This window comes from Schistocerca piceifrons, chromosome 6 (genome assembly GCF_021461385.2).
Source record: "Schistocerca piceifrons isolate TAMUIC-IGC-003096 chromosome 6, iqSchPice1.1, whole genome shotgun sequence".
Lineage (NCBI taxonomy): Eukaryota > Metazoa > Arthropoda > Insecta > Orthoptera > Acrididae > Schistocerca > Schistocerca piceifrons.
Genome location: NC_060143.1, coordinates 581,432,985 through 581,457,818, shown reverse-complemented (window position 1 = coordinate 581,457,818; position 24,834 = coordinate 581,432,985). Strand labels below are relative to the sequence as shown.

Sequence of the window (24,834 nt, the reverse complement as noted above, 5' to 3'; positions counted from 1 at the left end):
CCTGTGTATGTAAACATGGGACGTATATCGCAAAGGCAGGTTAGATGCCACAGATGTCGACAGAAATATTGTTTCAGTTGAGGTCGTTGTGGAATCATTCAAGAAACGTCTGTACTCAGTAGCGCGGAAATACCAAAAATGTGCAGTTGGTGTTGACTTAAATCTACCGAGAACGGACTGGGGCGTCTATGGATTAACTGCAACTGGTACAGGTAGGCGGTCTTGACAAGTACTTTGAACATGTTTTCCTAAAACCACTAGTTAGACAACCCACATGCAACTGAAATACTTTAAACCTTGTAGCGACAAATGGGCGTGATCTTATTGATACTGTCGGTATAGAGACAGGGATTCGTGATAATGACGTTATAATAATGATAGAGGTTACTAAAGTTAATAAATGGCTCAAATGGCTCTAAGCACTATGGGACTTAACATCGGAGGTGATCAGTCCCCTAGACTTAGAACTACTTAAACCTAACTTAACCTAAGGACATCAGACACATTCAAGCCTGAGGCAGGATTCGAACCTGCGATCGTAGCAGCAGCGCGGTTCCGGACTGAAGCGCCTAGAACCGCACGGCCACAGCGAGTTAATAAATCAGTCAAGTTGGCTGGGAGAGTATTCCATGCTAGAAAAAAGCTGCAGTCGTTAGCATCCCACTTAGACAACGGATGCACATCATTTAGCTGCAATATGGCTGACGTCGAGGAATTTTGCGAAAAATATAAATTGAAAATCGCACTCTGGAGACGTTCGTGCCAAGTATGTGGATAGCAAAGGTAATGACCATCCGTTTCTTAATAGTCAGATCTGGAAAATCCTGAGGAACCAGAGAATGTTGCACTATTGGCTCGGAAAATAGCGCGCCGATGATGACAGGTACATACAACTTCCACCGTCAGACCTCAGTGAAAGATCTCGGCGAGAAGCCAAGAAAATTCTGGACACAGGTAAAGTCACTGTCTACTCGCAAGAGGAAAGCTGAAGTTTTAAATTTCACGCTTAAGAAACCACTCACGCAGGAGGATCGTACAAACACACCGTCGTTTGACTGTCGTACACCTCCCGCATGGAGGAGATAAAAATAGGCATCCGTGGCCTAGATAAACGACTAGGAGAGTTGCAAACGTATAGTTGGCAAGGTCCAACAGTTACGTTTTACAGAGAGTACTCTACGTCACTGGTCCCTTACTTGAAACGCATTCATCGTGATACTCCCGCCCAGCGAAAAGCCCAAAGCGTCTGGAAAGTCTGGAAATAAGTACAGGTGACTCCTGCACATAAGAGGGGTAAAACAATGGACCTGCGTAATTACAGACCAAGTACAGACCTGCGTAATTGACTCTGAATATAACAAATTTTCTTGAGACAGAAAAGCTTCTGTCCACAAACAGCACGGATTTATAAAGCATCGCTCGTGCGAAGCTCTGCTTGCCCCTTTCTCACACGACACCTCGTACAAACTCTCACTGGAGGGCACCAGACAGATTTCTTATCCCTAGATTCCGAAAAGCGCTAGACACGGTGTCCCACTGACGAACATCGGAGCGCAGAGTGAGCGCGCAAGTTAAATGACAATCACTGGAGGGAAGAGGACGTTGTTTTCGTGGAGCACCATGACGAAATTTAGACAACGGGCATTTGGGGCCAACTGCACGACGATTCTACTGCCCCCAACGCACATTTTGTCTACGGACCGCGGAGATAATACAGGGGAGATTAAGGGTCGTACGGGAGAGGGGGGGGGGGGGGGGGTGTAGACAGCCCTGCTTCCTTCGACGTATTCGCAAGTGGACCACGAAAGGAAACGACTAGCCGTCGGATGTCGTGGTACATTTCGCCACACGGTGGCTTTCGGAACATGTATATAAACGTAAATGTACAGACTTTCTTCGGCTTTGGATTTCGGAGAAGGCCTATGTCTATCTCCAATCTAGAGAAAATGCAAACATTTTCACCTAGGCGCACTCCATTACAGCAGAAGTGATTTATTTTTAAAAATTTATTACATTTCATGTATAGTTCAAGATATCGAAACGAGTGTATGGAAAATTATAATACACGAATAGAACACTTTTTTAAATATAGACAGAAGTTCAAATGGTTCAAATGGCTCTGAGCACTATGCGTCTTATCTTCTGAGGTCATCAGTCGCCTAGAACTTAGAACTAATTAAACCTAACTAACCTAAGGACATCACACACATCCGTGGCCGAGGGAGGACTCGAACGTGCGACCGTAGCGGTCACGCGGTTCCAGACTGAAGCGCCTAGAACCGCACGGCCACACCGGCCAGCTGACAGAAGTGACTACAGGTTTTTTCAGTGCCACAATCCAGTTTTTAAAGACCAATTACAGCTGATGAAAGAGAAATTGTGCGGGCTTGCAAAAACAAAACTGAAAAAATGTAATATACTCACAGTAACTACTATATTCCACAAGTTTCCTGAAAGGAGCTTACGGGCGCTCAACACCGAGGTCACCAGCGACAAGTTTCCTCACGTGCCTTGTCCTTCGTTTATTTTGTTCAGTAATAGACTCTGACTAGCAAACTATCGCAATTACAACTGCATTAGCATATTAAACAAGTTAAGTCATGTAAAACGTACTGTGCTTTGGTAAAAGAGCAAAGCTGAACATGGTACAAAAGAAATACAAATGAAATTCGGAAAAAAGATTGAAACGCCAGACCAGAACAGTTCTTCACTTCTGTTGCTGTTTCGCTGGAATCCAGTAACCTAGCGCATTCTTCGAAAAGAAAACCTTGAAGGAAAACTTATCAAAGCATTTTCACTATACACATCAATGATCTTAGGAATATTAAACAATTCACGCCGAACTGTACACCATGACTCTGGCCATATCCTCATCAGAGTAAAGTCCTGAACGTGTCCGCCTGATATGTATTCTAACACGAAAACAAAAAAAAAACAACGAAGGAGTTATACATATTGGTCACAATTTGATATTCATGTAGGTATCGACGGAAATTGAAAAATGTAAACTTCGACGGCCGATGGATGCACGTGTGACGTTCCAATAAGTTTCACCACGTGCCTGGCAAGTCCGGTGAATAAGGAACTTGCCGAATCCGTGACTCACCTGGACAGTAACTACGCCTCGTCGACAAGCTCGTGAACAGTATACGAAGACGTCGGCATTTGAGAAAGAACGTGCAGTTCGGCTCACATAATCCGGTTGTAGTAATCAGCGAATCCTCGACGTTTGAATAGGAGCGATGCCACCATTCGACGATGGCGGCAGGACTGGGTGAACCGTGGCCGAACACGGCGCATCAAGGAAGCGGTTCATCTGCAGAGGCGGCAGAAAGAGAGGGACGAGCAATCGTCTGAGAGGCACTCAGAGCCCCGGCATCATTGCTATCACGGATCGGTGCCCCCTTGACCACAAGTACAATTTGTAGGAGGTTCACATGAAGAGGGCTGATCTCACAGTGTCTGTTGCGGTGACAGCCGTTGGCCTATGTACACCACAAGCCCCTCTGCAGTGGTGATGGACAGGTTCGGCCTGGCCTCTCATTGGCTGGAGCAGAATTGTCTTGATTGATGAGTTCCCTTTCAGACTGAGCCCCGACGTCCCGGACAGTGGTGCGGTGGGATGCCAACATGACTGTCGCCTGCATTCGGCCTGACAGTCAGGAGTGATGGTCTGGGATGCCGTAGGAGGACACACCTAGAGCGCAGCGGTACGTCGACGACATTTTACGCCTCGTTTTGGTGTTCTTCGTGCCAAGTCCTCCTGGCCTTACATTTCATCGAGAAAATGTCCGCCCGCCCACGCCGAGAGTTTCTACTGCTTGCTTTGTGCTCGCCAAATCCTACCTAGGCCATCGGATCTCTTTCCAATTGAGAACGTTTGGAACGCTATCGGCAGGGCCCTCCAGTTAGTTCGGGATTTTGACGATCTGACGCGCCAGTTGGATAGAATTTGGCAGGTCACCCTCAGAAGGACCTCCACCAATTCTATCAATCAATGACCAGCCGAATAACTACTTCCATAAGGGCAGACGTGGACCAACGCGTTATTGACTTGCCCAATCTCTTGAATAAATCGTCCAATTTTTCTGAAAATTTAATGATTTCTTTGTTTGTACATGTTCATCACAGCTACCGATTTTTGTCCCATTCGGATAAACCCTTCGTCGTATGTCGTTTTTTTGTTACGGGAAGATGTCGTCCTTGAGTGACTGTAGGAGGATGCAAGATGACTTTGTGATTGGTGTAAAGAATGACAGCTAACTCTAAATATAGATAAATATAAATTAATGAAAATGAATAGGAAAAAGAATCCCGTAATGTTTGAATACTCCATTAGTAGTGTAGCGCTTGACACAGTCACGTCGATTAAATATTTGGGCGTAACACAGCAGAGCGATATGAAGTGGGACAAGCATGTAATGGCAGTTGTGAGGAAGGCGGATAGTCGTGTTCGGTTCATTGGTAGAATTTTGGGAAGATGTGGTTCATCTGTAAAGGAGACCGCCTATAAAACATTAATACGACCTATTCTTGAGTACTGCTCGAGCGTTTGGAATCCCTATCAGGTCGGATTGAGGGAGGACATAGAAGCAATTCAGAGGCAGGCTGCTAGATTTGTTACTGATAGGTTTGATCATCACGTGAGTGTTACGGAAATGCTTCAGGAACTCGGGTGGGAGTCTCTGGAGGAAACGAGGTGTTCTTTTCGTGAATCGTTACTGAGGAAATGTAGAGAACCAGCATTTGAGGCTGACTGCAGTACAATTTTACTGCCGCCAACTTACATTTCGCGGAATGACCACAAAGATAAGATAAGAGAGATTAGGGCTCGTACAGAGGCGTATAGGCAGTCATTTTTCCCTCGTTCTGTTTGGGAGTGGAACAGGGAGATAAGATGCTAGTTGTGGTACTAGGTACACTCCGCCACGCACCGTATGGTGGATTGCGGAGTATGTACGTAGATGTAGACTGTCTTAGTATATATATATATATATATATATATATATATATATATATATATATATTAGACAGAGAGAGAGAGAGAGAGAGAGTGTTTACAGCCTTAGACAGTGATGTAGGTGAAGTCGAGACGAGCAAATTTGTAGTTTTATACGAGACAGTTCTAGTCAAGAAACAGTTATTTTGGCTCAAACTGTCCCTGAATTAAAAAAAAAAGAAAACCTTGTTCTTGTGCTTAAAAATTTGGAAGTTAATGCCTGAGCAAATTTTGTATTAAAATCATAACAGCATAAAGTTAACAATTAAATCGTTTTGTTTGTCTGTCCTGTTTGCAAGAACTACTGTCTTATAAGTATAATATAATTAGTTTTCCAAGACACAGAGGAATTAAAGACATTGGCTACCAGTGGACATTGATTTATACCACTGGCGCAACATGAAAATCTGAGCCAGATCATAATTCAAACTTAGGCCTTCTGCTTACTTTTATTTTGTACTTTTTGTTCTTTTTTTATTTTTTTGCTGCCCAAGACCTCTTCCACATCAGGCGTTGGCACATAACACTCCCCCCCAGGGGATCCACAACTCTTTCATGGATACGTGCGTAGCGAGCACGGGACCCCGAGCTAATGTGGCCTTCCTTCCTTTCCGGGCTGCATACCTTCCCTTTCCGCATCCTTCCCCATCCCCCATCTTCGCCCCCCCCCCTCACCTCTGTCTCTGTCCTTCCCTTTCTCCCCCTCTGGGAGTATGGTTTGTGCCTACGTCCGGAGTCGGACGCTTGTAAATGTACCGCATTCTTCACCTTCCTTGCTTGTATGTCTTCATCCTTCCTTTGTCCTTCTCTTTTCCTTACCTCTTCTCTTTACCCTTTTCTCCGCTGCGGCGTTTGAGACCTCTCTTCTTTCCTTTCCCTTTCCCTTTCTCTTTCTTCCTCCCTGTGCGTGTCTGAAGGCCGACCCACGCACATCCATGCGTAGCCGGTGACGGGGTAACGCGTAATTCCCCGCCCCGGGTAGACAGGTAGGAAACGTACGTACCCCTTGGAAACGGCCAGGCCCAGGGAGGGGTGATTACCCGAGCTGATACCTTCCGAAAGTGCCGATTGGTCCCTCCGTCCGTTTGTCGGGAGGTGTGACCTGAGGTGTGAACAATCACCTAAGGCGGGAGTGCCCTCAGAGAGGGCCCCCACAAGGGAGGAGCGCGGCATCGGAGACGCCGGTAATCATGGGGGATTCTTCCGCAATGGTTTCCTCACCTTCCACTATGTCTGCTCACAAACGTAAGTTCACTGAGTCTCAGCCACAGTCAGTTCTTCCATCGTTGCCACAGTTCCTTGTTGTTTCTCGGTCTGACGAAGGTCACGACTTCTCCACGGTCAACCCTTTCATTATTCAGAAAGGTGTCGACGCAATTGCAGGTCCTGTAAAGTCTTGTTCCAGATTATGGAATGGCACCCTGTTGTTAGAAACAATCAGTGCCCTCCAGGCACAAAAATTGCTGCGTACCTCACTACTACACACCTTCCCTGTCCGGGTGGAACCACACCGTACTTTAAATTCCTCACGTGGAGTCGTTTATACACGCTCCCTCGATGGATTGTCTGACGAAGAAATTCAGCACTACCTGTCTGACCAGGGTGTAACGGCCGTTCATAGGGTTATGAAAAGGGTTGACACAAACATCATTCCAACCCGCACTGTCTTCTTGACATTTGACAAAGTTCAACTCCCATCGAAAATCAAAGCAGGCTATGAGATAATTTCCGTTCGCCCTTATGTCCCAAACCCTACGCGTTGCTATCAGTGTCAGCGGTTCAATCACACCAGCCAGTCCTGTTCCAATCCGGCCAAATGTGTTACGTGTGGCAAAGATGCCCATGAGGGTGCTTGTCCACCTCCATCCCCTCGCTGCACCAACTGTATGGGTGACCACGCTGCTTCCTCTCGAGATTGTCCCGTTTTTAAGGACGAAAAGCTCATCCAGGAAATTAGAGTAAAGGAAAAGGTGTCGACCTTTGCTGCTCGAAAATTATTCGCCAGTCGACAGCCCACCGTGCCTCAGAAAGGAAAATACAGCACTGTCCTTGCTTCTCCTCGGCCAACAAAGGAGGCGGCCACGCAGACTTGTGACCTCACCTTTAGTGCCACGGTCGTCAGATCGGCCAGCGCAAAGATCGCCCGTTCAACCTCACCACTTTCGCCTGCCCACTCTCTGGCTCACCCTTCGTCGAGTTCTGCTAAATCTCGACCCCAAAAGTCAGACACCAAGACTTCGAAAAAAGAGCATACTCGTGAAGAGTTTTTACGTACGGCAACTTCCCAACCATCGGTTCCTCCTTCCTCTAAACATCATACTTCCAAGAAGGCTACAAAGAAACCCAGTTCCTCTCCTTCTCCGCCAAGGTGTGTCCCATCTACAGCACCACCTGGCGGAAATCGCCCACGGCCATCTTCTGTGTCGCCGAGGCGCACTGCTGGCGGCCGATCAACCGACCGATCGCTGGTGGCATGAGCTGCTCCTGACCAACCTATGGATCAGGATCTTCTGCCTTCGGCTGAATGCCATTCCATGCTGTCAGTCGCAAGCTCAGAGCAGTCGTTGAGTTGACAGCGACCTTGGTCACATTCCTCCATTTTCTGTTCACCCTATGTCCATTATCCACTGGACTATCCGCGGTATTCGAGCCAATCGGGATGAATTGTCGATCCTCTTACGATCCTACTCGCCAGTCATCTTCTGTCTTCAGGAAACAAAGCTGCGTCCCCATGACCGCTTTGTTCTCCCTCATTTTCAGTCCGTCTGATATGATCTCCCCTCTGTTGAAGGCACTCCAGCGCATGGAGGACTCATGATTCTTCTCCATGAAACTCTTCATTATCACCCGATCCATTTAAATACTTCCTTCCAAGCTGTCGCCGACCGTCTTTCCCTTTCCGGATACACGTTCTCTCTTTGTACTGTATACATTCCATCGTCCACACCAATGGCACGAGCTGATCTCCTTCATCTTCTTGGTCAGCTTCCACCACCATATTTGCTGGTTGGGGACTTCAATGCCCACCACCCGCTTTGGGGATCTCCACATCCTTGTCCACGTGGCTCACTATTGCTAGACGTCTTCCACCAAGCAGATCTAGTTTGCCTCAACACTGGGGTCCCTACAAATTTGGACCTTGCGGTCGGTACTGTTCCGCTAGCTCGGCGCTTCGAATGGTTTGCCCTTGATGATACACACTCGAGTGACCACTTTCCATTTGTCCTTAGACTGCAGCCTCAACTGCCCTACATGTGCCCGCGACGCTGGAAGTTTGCCCAAGCCGATTGGACACTTTTTTCGTCTCTAGCGACATTCGATGACCGTCACTTTCCCAGCGTCGACGATGAGGTCACACATATTACCGACGTTATTCTTACAGCTGCGGAACATTCAATACCACGCACCTCAGAATTGCCCCGGCGCCCCCCAGTTCCTTGGTGGAACGAGGCATGCCGTGATGCAATACGTGAGCGGCGACGTGCTCTCCGCGTTATCCGCCACCATCCTACTTTGGCCAACTGTATCCATTATAAGCAGTTCCGAGTGCGATGCCGTCGTGTCATCCGCGATAGCAAGGAGGCAAGCTGGAAATTCTTTATTAGCTCATTTAACACCTTCACTCCCTCCTCGGAAGTTTGGAGTCGGCTCCGACGGTTCTCAGGCGCGCCTAGTTTCTCCCCGGTCTCTGGGCTCACTGTCGCGCATGACACATTAGTGGACCCCGTCACAATTTCTAATAACTCGTTGGGTCAGCACTTTGCTGAGATTTCGAGCTCTTCAAATTACCCGCCAGAGTTTCTCCCGAAGAAACGTGCAGCGGAAGTGCGACATCTTGCTTTCTCCTCTCAAAATCGCGAAAGCTACAATACTGTTTTCTCCTTGCGGGAACTCCAACATGCACTCTCTTCTTCTCGCTCCTCCGCCCCAGGACCGGATGGTATCCACGTCCAAATGTTGCTGCATTTGTCAACCCATAGTCTGCGTTACCTCCTTCGCCTTTATAATCGAATTTGGACCGACAGTACTTTTCCCAGACGATGGCGGGAAGCTATCGTCGTTCCTGTTCCGAAACCTGGAAAGGACAAACATCTCCCCTCTAGCTATCGCCCCATTTCCCTCACGAGTAGTGTCTGTAAGGTTTTGGAGCGTATGGTGTATTACCGTTTAGCGTGGTGGCTGGAATCCCGCAGTCTTTTAACACCTGCCCAATGCGGATTCCGAAAGCATCGTTCTGCAGTTGACCATTTTGTTGCTCTCTCCACTTATATCATGAACAATTTTCTCCGGAAACGCCAAACAGTAGCAATATTTTTTGATCTGGAGAGAGCATACGATACCTGTTGGAGGACAGGCATCCTCCGCACACTGTTCTCTTGGGGCTTTCGAGGTCGGCTGCCCCTTTTTCTTCGCGAATTTATGGCAGAGCGCACATTTAGGGTGCGGGTGAACACTACTCTCTCCCGTACTTTCTCCCAAGAAAACGGGGTACCCCAGGGCTCCGTGCTGAGCGTTGTACTATTTGCCATTGCCATCAATCCAATTATGGATTGTCTCCTTCCTGATGTCTCGGGCTCCCTCTTTGTGGACGATTTTGCGATCTACTACAGCTCTCAACGGACCAGCCTTCTTGAACGACGTCTTCAAGGATGTCTCGATCGCCTCCACTCTTGGAGCATCGAAACCGGCTTCCGTTTTTCTCCCAGTACGACCGTTTGTGTTAATTTTTGGCGACGTAAGGAGTTTCTTCCGCCCTCCTTACATCTAGGTCCTGTCAACCTTCCGTTTTCAGACGTCGCTAAATTCTTGGATCTTATGTTTGACAGAATACTGTGCTGGTCCTCCCACGTTTCCTATCTTTCGGCTCGCTGTCTGCGATCCCTCAACACCCTCCGTGTCCTGAATGGTACCTCCTGGGGAGCGGACCGAGTGGTCCTTCTCCGCCTATATCGCGCCTTAGTGCGCTCGAAATTGGACTATGGAAGCATAGTCTACTCCTCTGCTCGGCCGTCTATTCTTCGGCGTCTCGACTCTATCCACCACCGTGGATTACGTTTAGTGTCTGGAGCTTTTCACACCAGCCCTGTGGAAAGCCTTTATGCTGAGACTGCTGAACCTCCGCTGTCCAATCGGCAAGCAGTCCTTCTGAGTCGTTATGCTAGCCATCTGTCTTCCATGCCTGCTAATCCAGCCCATGACATTTTTTTCGACGCCTCCTTTGATGTAGGGTATGCAGGCCGCCCCTCCTCCCTACTACCACCGGGAGTCCGCTTCCGTCAACTGCTCCATTCTCTTTCCTTCCGCTTTCCTAATACCTTCTTGACAACTTGGGGTACAGCACCGCCTTGGCTCCGTCCCCGGATCTGCCTGCTCCGTGACCTTTGTCGATTTCCCAAGGATGGTACCCCTTCACTTGTTTATCGTCGGGCATTTGCTGCTCTATGTGCACAAATGACGGACGCCACATTTATTTACACCGACGGCTCGAAAACATCGTTAGGTGTAGGGAGTGCCTATATTGTTGGCGACACCCCAAATCACTTTCGGCTTCCCGACCAGTGTTCGGTTTATACTGCGGAGCTTTACGCTGTTCTCCAGGCTGTCCACTACATCCGCCGCCATCAGCGGATACAGTACGTTATCTGCTCAGATTCTCTCTGCTCTGTCCTCAGTCTCCAAGCTCTTTATCCTGTGCACCCCCTGGTCCACCGGATTCAGGACTGTCTGCGCTTGCTCCACCTGGGGGGCGTCTCGGTGGCGTTCCTCTGGCTCCCGGGACACGTTGGTATCTGTGGAAATGAGGCGGCCGATATTGCAGCCAAGGCTGCAGTCTCTCTTCCTCGGCCAGCTATTCAATCGATTCCCTTCGCCGATCTACGGAGCGTTCTATGTCGACATGTTGTTCATTTATGGCACACGCATTGGTCGACACTTCCCCATAATAAATTGCGGGACGTGAAAGCTCTTCCTTGTGCTTGGACCTCTTCCTCCCGAACGCGTCGTCGGGAGGAGGTAATTTTAACTAGACTCCGGATAGGGCACTGTCTTTTTAGCCATCGACATCTTTTAAGCGGCGATCCTCCCCCACTCTGTTCCCACTGCTCTCAGCTGTGGACGGTAAGACACCTTTTAATTGAGTGCCCCTATTTTAATCCGTTACGCTCCCGTCTACAGCTTTCGCCTGATATATCATCGATTTTAGCAGATGACACGCGCTCAGCCGACCGCGTTCTCAAGTTTATTAGTGCCAGTGAAATGACGTCGGTCATTTGAAGCTTTTTTTGGGGACAACCAACCCCTTTCTGTAGTGGATTTTTAAGCCTTCCTTCTGCTTTTAGTTTCTCCAATTTTATGACTTTCGTTCCCATTGCTGCTGGTTTTCAATTTCGGCTTTTTACTGTTTCCTAAGTCACGGACCGGGCGCTAATGACCATAGAAGTTTTGCGCCTTAAAACCAAAACAAAAAAAAACACTCCTGATACCTCAAAGAACCTATCTAATCTACAAACAAAAACAATATCTAGTGCTACCGCCACTTTCACCGTAACCTAACTAGGACAGATGTTTGCCTCCGCTCCAGACTCCGCCCACGAACAGCTTCGGTTTTTTTTTTTAACAGATAAAACAGAGGGTACGATATTTTTATCATCTTTTATTTGTTTTATTTTCTATTTTTGTTTAAGCTTCTTCTAGGGCTGTCCACAGCAGCGAGGCGGCGGGATGTCCTACTCGTCTTCTCGTTCAGCGAGAGTGCAACACCCTAGAATTATCGTTGATATCTCTCATCAGTCCATCCTGTGCTATATCTTCAATCTCTTCTCACTCTCGTTACAATCCAATACTCTGGAGGGTGCGTAAACAACGACCCCAAGTAATTCGCAAAGAGCGAACCATACGACGCGTTGCGTGATAAAACCGTGTAGTTGCTCGTTAAATAGTAGCAAAAAAATCTAAGAACTCTGCGAAGCCCTCCCTAAAAGAGTATGACAACGCCACGGCTTTGACGCACACCGCGGCGCCTTGACGAGTGGCAGGGTAGCAAGTGAGTTCGGGATGGATCAGCTCGGTGGGCTCTACGGAGTGAGGCGTCCGTAGCAGCAACAATGCCAACACGGGCCATGTGAGGAGCCAGCAGTCGGCAATCGTACCACACACGAAACGGTGCATGACCGTGTCGACAGCGGCTCATCTGGGGCAGACACGGCGCCTTGTAAGATGTGTAGTGTATAAACGTCGTCGGGTGGGAAATTTTCCAGTCGTTTGCACGTACCACAGCGCACTCACCGCGGTGGGAAGGAAAGGCGAGTGTATGTGTGTATGTTACCCCATACCCTCCTCCAGCCAATCGCCTGATGTCGATGTTCAATCACGTAAGCAGGCAGTGTCCACTGAAAGTAGTGACGGGAGCCCCAGGAACTCATGTAGTCCGTAGAACGTGTTAACACATAAGTCGTGTCGACTGTGCGGATGTGACACAGTGGTGGCGCGATGTGTCCGAGAAGAACACGCGCCCGGAGGGACTGGGGCGGCACCTCCTGAATTGGTGTACCAGTGCGCGTGTGCTTGTCCAAAGCACGTAGGCGATGCATCGTCCGCAAATGAGAGCGCGTGCTCTGTTTTGCACGTTTATCATTCGAGTGCCGTCTGCGTGTGTGGGCAACGTCAGTGTCTCGTAACGGGTCTCGAATAGTCTCGAATACCCTACTATCGCTGCCGAAATGACCAAAGGCCACCTGTAACTTAGCAGCCACCGTAGCGGGTGTTGGGAGAACTTATGTGTGTAATGATTAAGTTTCGGGGCGACGTAGATATTGACAAAAGGTACCTGCATAATCGAGTCAAGTGTTCGAAATGAGACGAACATCCGCGTCGATCGTATTATGTACTCTGCGATACATAGGTGCTACTGTGCGGAGCACGTTCCCACGGAAGGTCACTCCCAAACATTCCATCGCCAGGATCTCGGTACTGGGCAGCAGCGTACTGATATTTAGTTCTTTGCCCACATCCACTGAGCGCGACTTGCGCAGGTTGACACGGCTCCCGACCACCTCGCCGCAGCACTAAAGCCACGCGACGGCCGTACATGGATCTTCTGCCGACCTCGCCAAGAAAGCTACATCGTCGGCGCAGACACCACACGTAATACGCGCATTGCGGAGGCGAATGCCCCGCAAACACTGACGTGGACCCTGAAGTGGAGCCTCGAGAGCGACGGCGAGGAGAAAGGCCGACAGCAAGCACCCTTGTCACACTGAGCTGTCGACAGTGAACTGCGGCGCGCGGTAGCCGTTGACCAGGGCATTGGAAGGGGCCACGCGGCTGAGACAGGGAACCGCACCAGCCGATACTGGGGACAGACACGTCCTCTCTAAGTAAGCCTGATCAACTCGGTTAAACGCGTGGTCTGGGTCAGCAGCCACGAGGGCGCCTTCTAAGCCACATGCCGACATTAGCGCCACGACATGTCCATAAGAGTTTAACGCCATATGTAGATATATTAGTGCCACCTCCCAGACATGCTTGGTCGACGTGAGTGGTATCTGTGACAGTAGCGACGAGGCGAGCACGAAGTATGCATGCGAACAGCTTGCAGTCGGAACTGACTGATGTCAACAGGCGGGAGTCTTGCGATCTACACCTCCCTGTTGGGTTTTGTCACGGGGTTTACCACACCCTCCCGAAATTCGCGCCGGCCGGGGTGGCCGAGCGCTTCTAGGCGCTACAGTGTGGAACCTCTCGACCGCTACGGTCGCAGGTTCGAAGCCTGCCTCAATCATGGATGTGTGTCATGTCCTTAGGCTAGTTAGGTTTAAGTAGTTCTAAGTTCTAGGGGACTGATGACCTCAGAAGTTAAGTCTCATAGTGCTCAAAGCCATTTGAACCATTTTGAACCAAAATTCGCGAGGGGGGGGGGGACGCGAAATTTTGGATCCAGGGGTTCGGAGTACATCTGTTGCCGAACGTTCCCCATCACGTCAGAGAAGATGCCATAATATTCAATCGGAAGACCATCAAGTCCAGGGGATTAGTTTCTCGCGCCCCGCGACGGGGCCATGCCCATTTCTTCCATTGTGACGGCCTCCAAGAATGTGTCGTCTGACAGAGAGTGCGGTAATAACCTGTGAGGACACGGGAGATTGGGGTGCTTGTCTCTTAATGTTGTCCGTCCGCCGCAACAACTGCAGTGATAAGTCGCCTGTTACGATTCTCTGACGACGTGATGAAGAGAAGCACGAACCTCTGGAATGGAATCTCGCAGTCTCGATCGAACCCGCGTGCCTCCCAATCTGGTAGCAGTGATCTGCAGGAGCTGTGTCTGTGTCCGGAGATTGGCCGTTTGGCGCTGTGGCGGAGATTACTGTGACGCTAGTTCCTGCAAGACTTTGTACTAAAACTCAGAGGTCTATCGTTGCCAAAGCGCCCTGCGTGTCCATCCACCACGAACGTGCAGCAAATAGCTGGTTTGATGCAGTGTATCCACCACCTTTTCGCGGAATCATAGGTACGACGTCCTCGTTCACATTTGTTGCACCTATCAGCGACGGCTAGACGGCAAGCCTCTTCCTGGAGAATGTCCACATTGAGAGTCCACTGTCCTTTAGTACGGCTCATCTGTTGTAGTGGCAGGGTCAGGGGCAGACGATGGCCTGACGCTCAGAGAATGCCGTGGGCCACAGCCTGGCACTGACACTCGCTGCCCAAAGACCTAGGAAACGTAAATCCTGCAGAACCTGCTGGCCGAGTGGCTGGCGAAGTGTGTATGTCCGCGTCGCTCACAGTGTATTATTGGCAAAACGAGTTCCGTAGTCATCGCACAAAGGGCTGGACACGGTATGTGGTGAGTGATCCGAATCTCAGGGCGTAACACGCTGCTCCCACCTGTTGCAACTGGGACCAGGACGGTCGCGTGGTAGCACCGACGGAAGGCGCGGAGAGGCCCGCGAACAACAACACAACGGAAAAGGACGGACACGGCCAACGTAGGACAGAACGAATACGACAAGACCGAACAACAGAGTCACAAGGAAACAAACTCGTATACGAACCAGGAAGAAAGCAGTCTAGCGGAAGCGAGGTGTAAACCGACGTAAGCGAGATTAGACTGACTGGATGAGCTTTTTTTTTTTTTTTTTCTTTATTGAGTTTCGATTCCCCCTAAAAAAGCGGGCCAGGAGGCGCGCGCCGCCACAGCTAACGGCGCGATGGTGCAGAGACCTCTAGGGGTCTTCGACGTCCAGGACGTCTGGCGGGGATTCAAATTCCACGGCGCGCGGTACGAGACCACCCACCACTATGTGCTCTGTAGCGCGTTGAAACATTGGAGATATCTCAGTAGAGTAATAGACTGTTTGCTCTCGACTCTCGACACGTCCGTAGTTGTACAGACGTAACGCAGGTATCCGTAAACATCCAGGAGCAGAAGCACCATATCAATGTCCGCCACCAGAATCACGTCGTTCAACAGCCGGTTTTGATCGTCGAACTAATACCGTTTACGTTGACTGTACCTATCCATACACCTGGGAAATCGCATAGTACGGTGACGTATCCTGCAACGACCCGCCGACCGCGGGCGTCAGGTGGCCGCTCGGCTCTGACGTCATTGTTTCCGTCTCCTTGTCGGACGCCCAGTCGCCAGGCTGGACGCGTGGTACGTTAGGAGCCGCAAGATCGCTATGAGGCTAGTCAGTGGGTCGGGCACCGTCAGGCTGCGTGTGTCCTCGGGCAGACGTTGCCAGCAGCCAACCGTGAACCGTGGGAGTGGGGTCCACAGAGGAGTTGTGCCCAAGAGCGTGAAACGTGTCACCGTCTTGAAAAGCGGTTCCTGCGCATAGCCTCCTCTCCTTTCGCCGTTTGGGTGACTTGTGTTTGCGGGAACCCGTGTCTGCATCCTGTCGATCACTACGAAAAGTACATCTACATCTACATCTACATACATACTATGTAATCCACTATACGGTGCGTGGCGGAGAGTACCTCGTGCCTCAACTAACATCTTATCTCCCTGTTCGACTCCAAAACAGAACGAGGGAAAAACGACTGCCTATATGCCTCTGTACGGGCCCTAATCTCTCTTATCTTATCCTTGTCGTCTTTCCGCGAAATATAAATTGGCGGCAGAGAAATTTTACTGCAGGCAGCCTCAGATGCTGGTTCTCTAAATTTCCTCAGTAGCGATTCACGAAAAGAACGCGTCCTTTCCTCTAGAGGCTCCCACCCGAGTTCCTGAAGCATTTCCGTAACACTCGCGTGATGATCAAACCTACCAGTAACAAATCTGAATTGCTTCTATGTCCTCCCTCAATCCGACCTGATACGGATCCCAAACGCTCGAGCAGTACTCAACAATAGGTCGTATTAGTGTTTTATAAGCGGTCTCCTTTACAGATGAACCGCATCTTCCCAAAATTCTACCAATGAACTGAAGACGACTATCCGCCTTCCCCACAACTGCCATTACATGCTTGTCCCACTTCATGTCGCTCTGCAATGTTACGCCCAAATGTTTAATCGACGTGACTGTGTCAAGCGCTACACTACTAATGGAGTATTCAAACATTACAGGATTCTTTTTCCTATTCATCTGCATTAATTTACATTTATCTATATGTAGAGTTAGCTGCCATTCTTTAGACCAATCACAAATCCTGTCCAAGTCATCTTGTATCCTCCTACAGTCACTCAACGACGACACCTTCGCGTACACCACAGCATCATCAGCAAACAGCCGCGCATTGCTATCCACCCTATCCAAAAGATCATTTATGTAGATAGAAAACAACAGCGGACCTACCACACTTCCCTGGGGCACTCCAGATGATACCCTCACCTCCGATGAACACTCACCATCGAGGACAACGTACTGGGTTCTATTACTTAAGGAGTCTTCGAACCACTCACATATTTGGGAACCAATCACATATGCTTGTGTCTTAGTTAGGAGTCTGCAGTGGGGCACCGAGTCAAACGCTTTCCGGAAGTCTAGGAATATAACATCCGTCGGATACCCTTCATCCATGGTTCGCAAGAAAGTAGGCTCCTGTCGCGGTTCCGTGTCCGAGCTCGAATCGCTCTTCAGGTGCGCTCCTTCCCCACACGGCTGGAGTGCAGTCGTGGTGGCTGCTGTGCTGGCGAGCACGTCGACGGCTCCGATGGTCCGGGTTGTGAGCCCCGTGCTCGGATCACCTGTCGACCGACGTGCTTCACGCAGGACACGATCTGCTTCGTGCACCTTAGGTCGTGTGCACTGGGCACTGTCCGCTAAGCCAGCCGGGGTCGCCGAGCGGTTCTAGGCGCTACACTCTGGAACCGCACGACCACTACGATCGCAGGTTCGAATACTGCCTCGGGCATGGATGTGTGTGATGTCCTTAGGTTAGTTAGGTTTAAGTAGTTCTGAGTTCTTGGGGACTGATGACCTCAGAAGTTAAGTCCCATAGTGGTCAAAGCCACGGACCACTAATTTTATCGTCGTCTTTCTACCCGAAAGCGCCATCGCCGTCCGATGTTACTTGTTTACACTAGAGTATTCATTACCTTCACGAGATAGTTTATGTTACTAATCTTAGTGAAATAGGAAACTAGGCTGTTGGTGTGACAGAAAATGGCTCTGAGCACTATGGGACTTAACTTCTAAGGTCATCAGTCCCCTAGAACTTAGAACTAGTTAAACCTAACTAACCTAAGGACATCACACACATCCATGCCCGAGGCAGGATTCGAACCTGCGACCGTAGCGGTCACGCGGTTCCAGACTGCAGCGCCTTTAACCGCACGGCCCCTTCGGCCGGCGCGGCAATCGCAGCTTTGGTGTCTCCCTCTGGTGGAAAAGGGAGAAAGTTTGCTGTTCACGTCGATTTAAGGGGCGCTATGAGCTCCCCAGTCAAGGTGTCTGGGTCAGTTTCTCGTCCCCAGCTTGCTAGTCTGTCGTTCGGAGCAATCTTTAAAGTCGGATAAATGAGAGTCTTTCCACTCCGCCAGTAAGAGAACTCAGCGAGTGGTCGCCTGGTCGGGGCTTACTCCCTGTATCTGAGTCTACGCTTTAGGCCGCCAGTCTGCTCGAGTTGTTCAGGCAATGGTCATTGGCGGTTGGATTGATCCGCTGGTCGGTCGCGCACTGAGACACAAGATGACTTGTCCGCCTTGAGCGTCGGCGCATGTGAGGTCGCCACGTGAGTCCAGTGGGCCGCGCCGTATAGCGATGGATAGTGGCTTCGCGGTCGACACGAGAGCAACAGGAGTCAACCCACGACATCGGTCTGGCCCGTGCGGGCTGCGACGCCGTGAGACGGGAGATCGGCGCGCCTTCCTGCGTCCGTTGAAGCGGCTGGCAGCGGACGATTCGGGAGAGCGATTTGGTGGTGCTGCGCCAGGTCTTCTCCAGAAATCACAGTTTGTTAGAAGTTAAGTGATTGGTGATATGTTGTTTCATTTACTTGTTAAATTCTACTTGTTTTCTTGGTGAGGTCACCAGCCGCTTGTTTTGGGGTCGTCCCACCATTCTTCTCCGTTTGCCCACCCGCGAGAAGGTGGTTATTTATGAACTGTGTGGTCCGTTTTTTTCCCTTGTGGAGTAGGGGCGGGTTAGAGCAACCTGCGGTTCGAGTTGTTCGGTAATCTCCCTATCAATCTGCCGTACGTTAGTAGCTGCCTTTGTCATCTTTGTCGGATTCGGTGTGTTAACGAATTTATTGCTTGGAGTGTAACGGCCTAATTCCTGAAATATGTTTTGATCTTGCCTATCACCTTGAGAGGCGGTATCTGTGTACTGTAGAGCATGTTAACTCGTTTCGCCAACCTTGTATAATTTTATATAAGATTGCATTTCATGGGCTTTTATTTAAATGGTCATTTTAGTATATAAAGTTGCGATCCTTCCACCGTGACTTTTCTTAGAAGTTAAAATCAAGTTGCACCTTCGGTGGCAAAGTTGATATTTTAATTTTAGTATTTGTGCCATTTCCATCCCTCCTACGGGGTGCATAGTTTGTGTGCTTGTGTGGATTGTTAAAACTTCTACTTTAAAGTAATCTGGTGTCTTGCAGATTTGCACCAGTGTAGTGTTTCAGAGGTTGTTGGGAGCGGTCGTAAATACGGCCGTGTCAAAAGGGAGCGGCAAGGTTCTCAGCCCGAATGCTCATACAGTCAAAACTTGTTTCTTTCTACCTCTGAATAAATTGTAATTTGATATTTAGGGTGTGCTTTCTGATTATAATTTTAAATCTGTTTCTTTAAAAAAAAATGCTTTTAGGAATAAAATTTCCATATGTTAAAAGCAGTTTGACTATGATTCCATCAGTTACTCCCTGGCAACTACTTCCACGCTCACATAGTGTGATTAAATGTGTTAATAAATCGCTAGTAAATAAAATAAAATTTTAAGAATATTCTTTGAAGATAAATCACGGTTCACCATTTACAGTTTCTCTTCTTATATTATGATGCTGCCGCCTCGTTTTCTTATTCAATTTCCTGGCGTCACTGATTTCCTGCCTTACTTGCCCGTGAGCGGCAGCAGCAGCGCGTATCGATAAGTGCACTGTCGTACCATCTCTGGAGCGACCGATAGTGTTTCCGGGTCGTCGTGTGTCTGGCAGTGAGTTCGGGACGGACCAGCAGTGCAGTGGGGACGCGGCAGCAGTGAAGTCGGGGGACGGAGCGCCGGTGAGGCGCCGACAGCCAGTGCTCGCCGACCGCTGGTGACACTCATGAACCGTCCGACAGAGGGAGATTGGAGAGGGACGACCGTTGGTTGGTCGCTCGGTTGCTCGTCTCATCAGCCGAAGTATATTTGGTCCTTTCACCGTTTCCGGGTCTGGGCAGTTGGTCGGTTGGCGTGGAGCAGCAAGGAAATCTCCACGGCGCAGAGTTTAGCCGGGCCCGCTGGCGGCCTCTGTGCGGTGTCGGAGTGTGTAGTGCTGTTCCCATTGCTACGAGGTCCGTGGCTCACCGATCCTGGACACGAAAGTTGAGTTTTGACTTAATCTACCAGCAAGTCACGACTGTTCACACTGTGTCGTTTGGAGTTCATTGTCGGCTGTTGGGATATTCCCGCTACCAACAGCGTGTGTTTTCAAGTTGGCAAATTTTAGCCACCCTCCGGTGGAGTTTAACTGTACTTGGTTATTTGAATTGAAGTGCACCAGCGGAATCTTCTGCCTTCTGGCCGTTAACGTTCCGGTTATCTGCCCTGGCCGTTGACGTAAATTCAGGCAGTGTATTTTTCTCATCGTGTTGTCGCTGTCCAGCACGGTGTGTAGTTTGACAGCTCAATGTATAAATGGTTGTGGGCGCCAATACCTTCTACGTTGTTGCATTCAACTCCCTCTTGTGTGCAGGTCGGGTGAAACGGAGGTTGTCTTGTCGGTGGGTCCGTTGACTGTCTGTCGGTTGGGTTGTCGTCAGATCGACAACGGTTCGGCCGGCTGCCTGCATCACCGAAGCGAGTGTTAGTGTTTGAATTTCAGGCCGACCCTCCGAACTTCTCAGCGCCCTTGGGTATTCTGCCTTTTCTTGTTTGTCTTTGTTGTTTGTACTTGTATGGCTTCTAGCTGATTTTTAGATTAAGGTTGTTTTGCTCTTAAGCTGTCAGATGGTTTGGGCCTTCAGCCCAATTTAAGAACTGTTTTACGTAAAGCTTTTCGCATTTTTAAAATTAATGTTATCGAGACTTAAGTGTTGGGCCTTCAGCCGATTTTGAATTTAAGTTGTTTGCTCTTGAAGTGTCAGATTCTTTGGGCCTTCAGCTTAATTAAGGGACTGTTTTAAGATAAGGCTTTGGCTTTTAAATTTCTGATTTTGGTTGAGCTTCAAGTTATTGGCTTTCAGCCGTTTTTAAATTAAAGTGGTCTTGTCCTTAAGGCACGAGATTGTACGGCTGCTAATTAAGTTCCAGAGCTAAAGCTGTGTGCCGCGCGGGATTAGCCGAGCGGTCTAGGGCGCTGCAATCCTGGACTGTGCGGCTGGTCCCAGCGGAGGTTCGAGTCCTCCTTCGGGGATGGGTGTGTGTGTTTGTTCTTAGGATAATTTAGGTTAAGTAGTGTGTAAGCTTAGGGACTGATGACCTTAGCAGTTAAGTTCGTTAAGATTTCACACACATTTTGAACTTAAGCTGTGTTTTTTTTTTTTTTATTTTTCTTGGCTCTTGTATTGTTTGATGAAATAAAAGGTTGTATGTTCGAGTGTAACTGACAGCCGCTTATTTTGGCCCTTTCCACAACTTAAACTACCTGTCCTGTCCTGCGGATTTAGCAGGGCGTCTCACGTATAGTAGGCAATATAACATTGATAAAAACTCCGTCCGAAAAGGCCTCGGAAGGCCTAACGGTACTGACCGACCGTCATGTCATCATCTGCCAACAGGAGGGGCATGTGGTCAGCACACCGCTATCCAGGCCGTTCTCAGTTTTCCTGACCGGAGCCGCTACTTCTCGATCAAGTAGCTCCTCAATTTGCCTCACAAGGCACCCCGCTTGCAACAGCGCTCGGAAGACCGGACGGTCACCCATCCAAGTGTTAGCCCAGACCGACAGTGCTGAACTACGGTGATCTGACGGGAACCGGTGAATACAACATTGATAATTAACAGACAATATGAGATGTCATAGCTGGTGAGCCAAGTTAAAGGTGTCATTATACACCATACAAAGTCACGTTTAATTTATTTTGCTTGCTGTATTACAGCACTGGTGTTCCACCAACGTCTTGACACAGGTAGGCGAGCCAGACAGTGCAATGCAGGTGGTGTGTTTGGCAACTACTTCTCTGATGTTGATGTCCCGCTACGTCCAGAGAGCATTCCCAGCGGAAGGGCGGCGGTTCGTTCGCAGAAACTGTTGATAGATCAGGATTTGTCTCTTTTGATAACCCAACCGGCTGCGTTCTTACTCGTAAATTCGTTACTTCATTCGATAATAAGGAAAAACGAAATGTTCTACTTTGTCTGCGTAAAGTTCAATAGTTTGAAAAAACTAATTCTTTCGTTAATCGAAAGAAATGACATATTCTAGTTCTGTAAGAGACCTGTGGACAATAGAGAATGAGGTGTATGACTCGGCGAATTCAACAAATCCAAAAGTAAAATTTTATCTTCTGACCTGGCAGAAAGCCTAAGAGGGTTTGGTTTTCACGTTACATCAGTAAGAGATCCAAGTCAACCGTCCAGACCCTTTGTGACCTTAAAGGTATCGAAACGTAGAATGACAGAGACAAAGCCAAAACGGTTTTTTTCACTGAGGAAGATCATCGCTCGAATGTCTAAATGACAGATAACGAAGTGCGGATGGATAAGCTACTGAAATCTCTCAACAGACACCGGACATGATACCGGTACGATAGTACATAGACCATTCGAATGAACTCTTCTAGCAGCAGTTTACCGTAGATCACCCGCACAGCTCAGCTGTCCTAGTGATAGGAACAAGCTTTTTAAAATTATGATAGTATTAGGGATTGAAAAAAGCACAGGGTTATGTATAACTGCAGTTATAAGTGTCGAAGGGTGTGAAACGGAACTACCAGTTGAGACGGAAATGTCACAGGACTGAAGCATATAACAGATGTTATTCAATCCATGCGTTAAGTAAGCTATGAAGGAACGAAGTAAAAATTTGGAAACGGAATAAGAGTCCACGGACAAAAGTAAAAAGTTTGCGGATGGAGGATGATATTTTAACAATGTCAGAGAGAGCAAAGGACTTTGAAGATTAATTTAACGGAACTGATACAGTCTTCAAAAGAGGTAATACACTGAAGAGCCAAAGAAAGTGGTACACCTACCTAATGTCGTGTAGGGCCCCAGGAGCGCGCAGAAGTGCCGCAGCACGACGTGGCGCGGACTCGGCTAATGTCTGAAGTAGTGCTGCAGGGAACTGAGACCATGAATCATGGAGGGCTGTCCACAAATCCGTAAGAGCACGAGGTGGTGGAGATCTCTTGTAGACAGCACGTTGCAAAGCATCTCAGATACCGTCAATACTGTTCATGCCTGGGCAGTTTGGTGGTCAGCGGAACTGTTTAAAGTCAGAAGAGTGTTCCTGGAGCCACTCTGTAGTAATTCTGGACGCGTGGGCTGTCGCATTGTACTGCTCGAATTGCCCAAGACCGTCGGAATGCACAATGGACATTAATGGATGCAGCTGATCAGACAGAATGCTTACATATGTGTCACCTCTCAGAGTCGTATTTAAACGTATCAGGGTTCCCATATCATTCCAACTGCACAGTACCCACACCATTACAGAGCCTCCACCAGCTAGAACAGTCCCTTGCTGACATACAGGGTCCATGGATTCATGAGGTTGTCTCTATAGCCATACACGCCCATCCGCTCGATAAAATTTGAAGCTAGACTCGTCGAAAGGGCAACATGTTTCCAGTCATCAGCAGTCCAATGTCGGTGTTGACGGGTCCAGGTGACGCAGAAAACTTTGTGTCGTGCAGTCATCAAGGGTATGCGACTGGGCCTTCGACTCCGAAAGACCATATCAATGATATTTCGTTGAATAGTTCGCACGCTGACGGTTGTTGATGGCCTAGCATTGAATTCTGCACCAATCTGCGAAGGTTTACACTTTTGTCGCGTTCAACGATTTTCTTCAGTCATAGTTGGTCCCGATCTTGTAGGATCTCTTTCCGGCAACAGTGATGTTGGAGATTTGATGTTTTAGCAGATCCCTGATGTTCACGGTACAGTAGTGAATTTGTCGTACGGGAAAATTCCCACTTCATCGATTTCTCAGAGATGCTGTGTCCCATCGCTAGTTCACTGATTATAACACCACGTTCAAACCACATAAATCGTGATAACCTGCCATTGTAGCAGCAGTAACCGATCTGACAACTATGCCGTATATTTTCTGTCTCATAGAGGCGTTGCAAACCGCAGCGCCTTATATTGCCTGTTTACATATCTTTGTATTTGAATACGCATGCCAATGCCAGTTTCTGTGTCGCTTCAGTGTAAGATGAACATCAACAAGACTAAAACAATAACGGAATATAGTCGAGTTAAATCAAGCGAAGCTTAGAGTTATGTTAGGGAATGAGACATTAAATGCAATAAATAATATTTCAGTATCTGGGCACCAAAATTACTGACGATGCTCGACGAAGCACATAAAAAGCAGACTGGAAGTGGCAAGCAAAGTATTTGTGGAAAAGAGAATTTTTTAAATATCGAATGTAAATTTATGTTTTATGATGTCTGTTTCTAAAGATATTTCTAGGTATCGAGAAGAACCGAATAGTTATATATATATATATATATATATAATGCTACAAATGAACGTTCCCCCCCCCCCCCCCTCCCATGAACCATGGACCTTGCCGTTGGTGGGGAGGCTTGCGTGCCTCAACGATACAGATAGCCGTACCTTAGGTGCAACCACAACGGAAGGGTATCTGTTGAGAGGCCAGACAAACGTGTGGTTCCCGAAGAGGGGCAGCAGCCTTTTCAGTAGTTGCAGGGGCAACAGTCTGGATGATTAACTGATCTGGCCCTGTAACACTAACCAAAACGGCCTTTGGCGGCCGCGGTGGTTTAGCGGTTCTGGCGCTGCAGCCCGGAACCGCGGCTCTGCTACGGTCGCAGGTTCGAATCCTGCCGCGGGCATGGGTGTGTGTGATGTCCTTAGGTTAGTTAGGTTTAAGTAGTTCTAAGTTCTAGGGGACTTATGACCTAAGATGTTGAGTCCCATAGTGCTCAGAGCCATTTGAATCAAAACGGCCTTGCTGTTCTGGTACTGCGAACGGCTGAAAGCAAGGGGAAACTACAGCCGTAATTTTTGCCTAGGGCATGCAGATTTACTGTACGCATGGAGAGCTGCACCAAA

General features: G+C 48.7%; 1 protein-coding gene across 2 annotated transcripts in view; it reads right to left on the bottom strand.

Moving 5' to 3' along the window:
- LOC124803052 overlaps positions 1 to 24,834 on the bottom strand; it is a 594,138-nt gene that overhangs the window by 532,614 nt on the left and 36,690 nt on the right. The gene's annotated exons all lie outside the window — the stretch shown is intronic.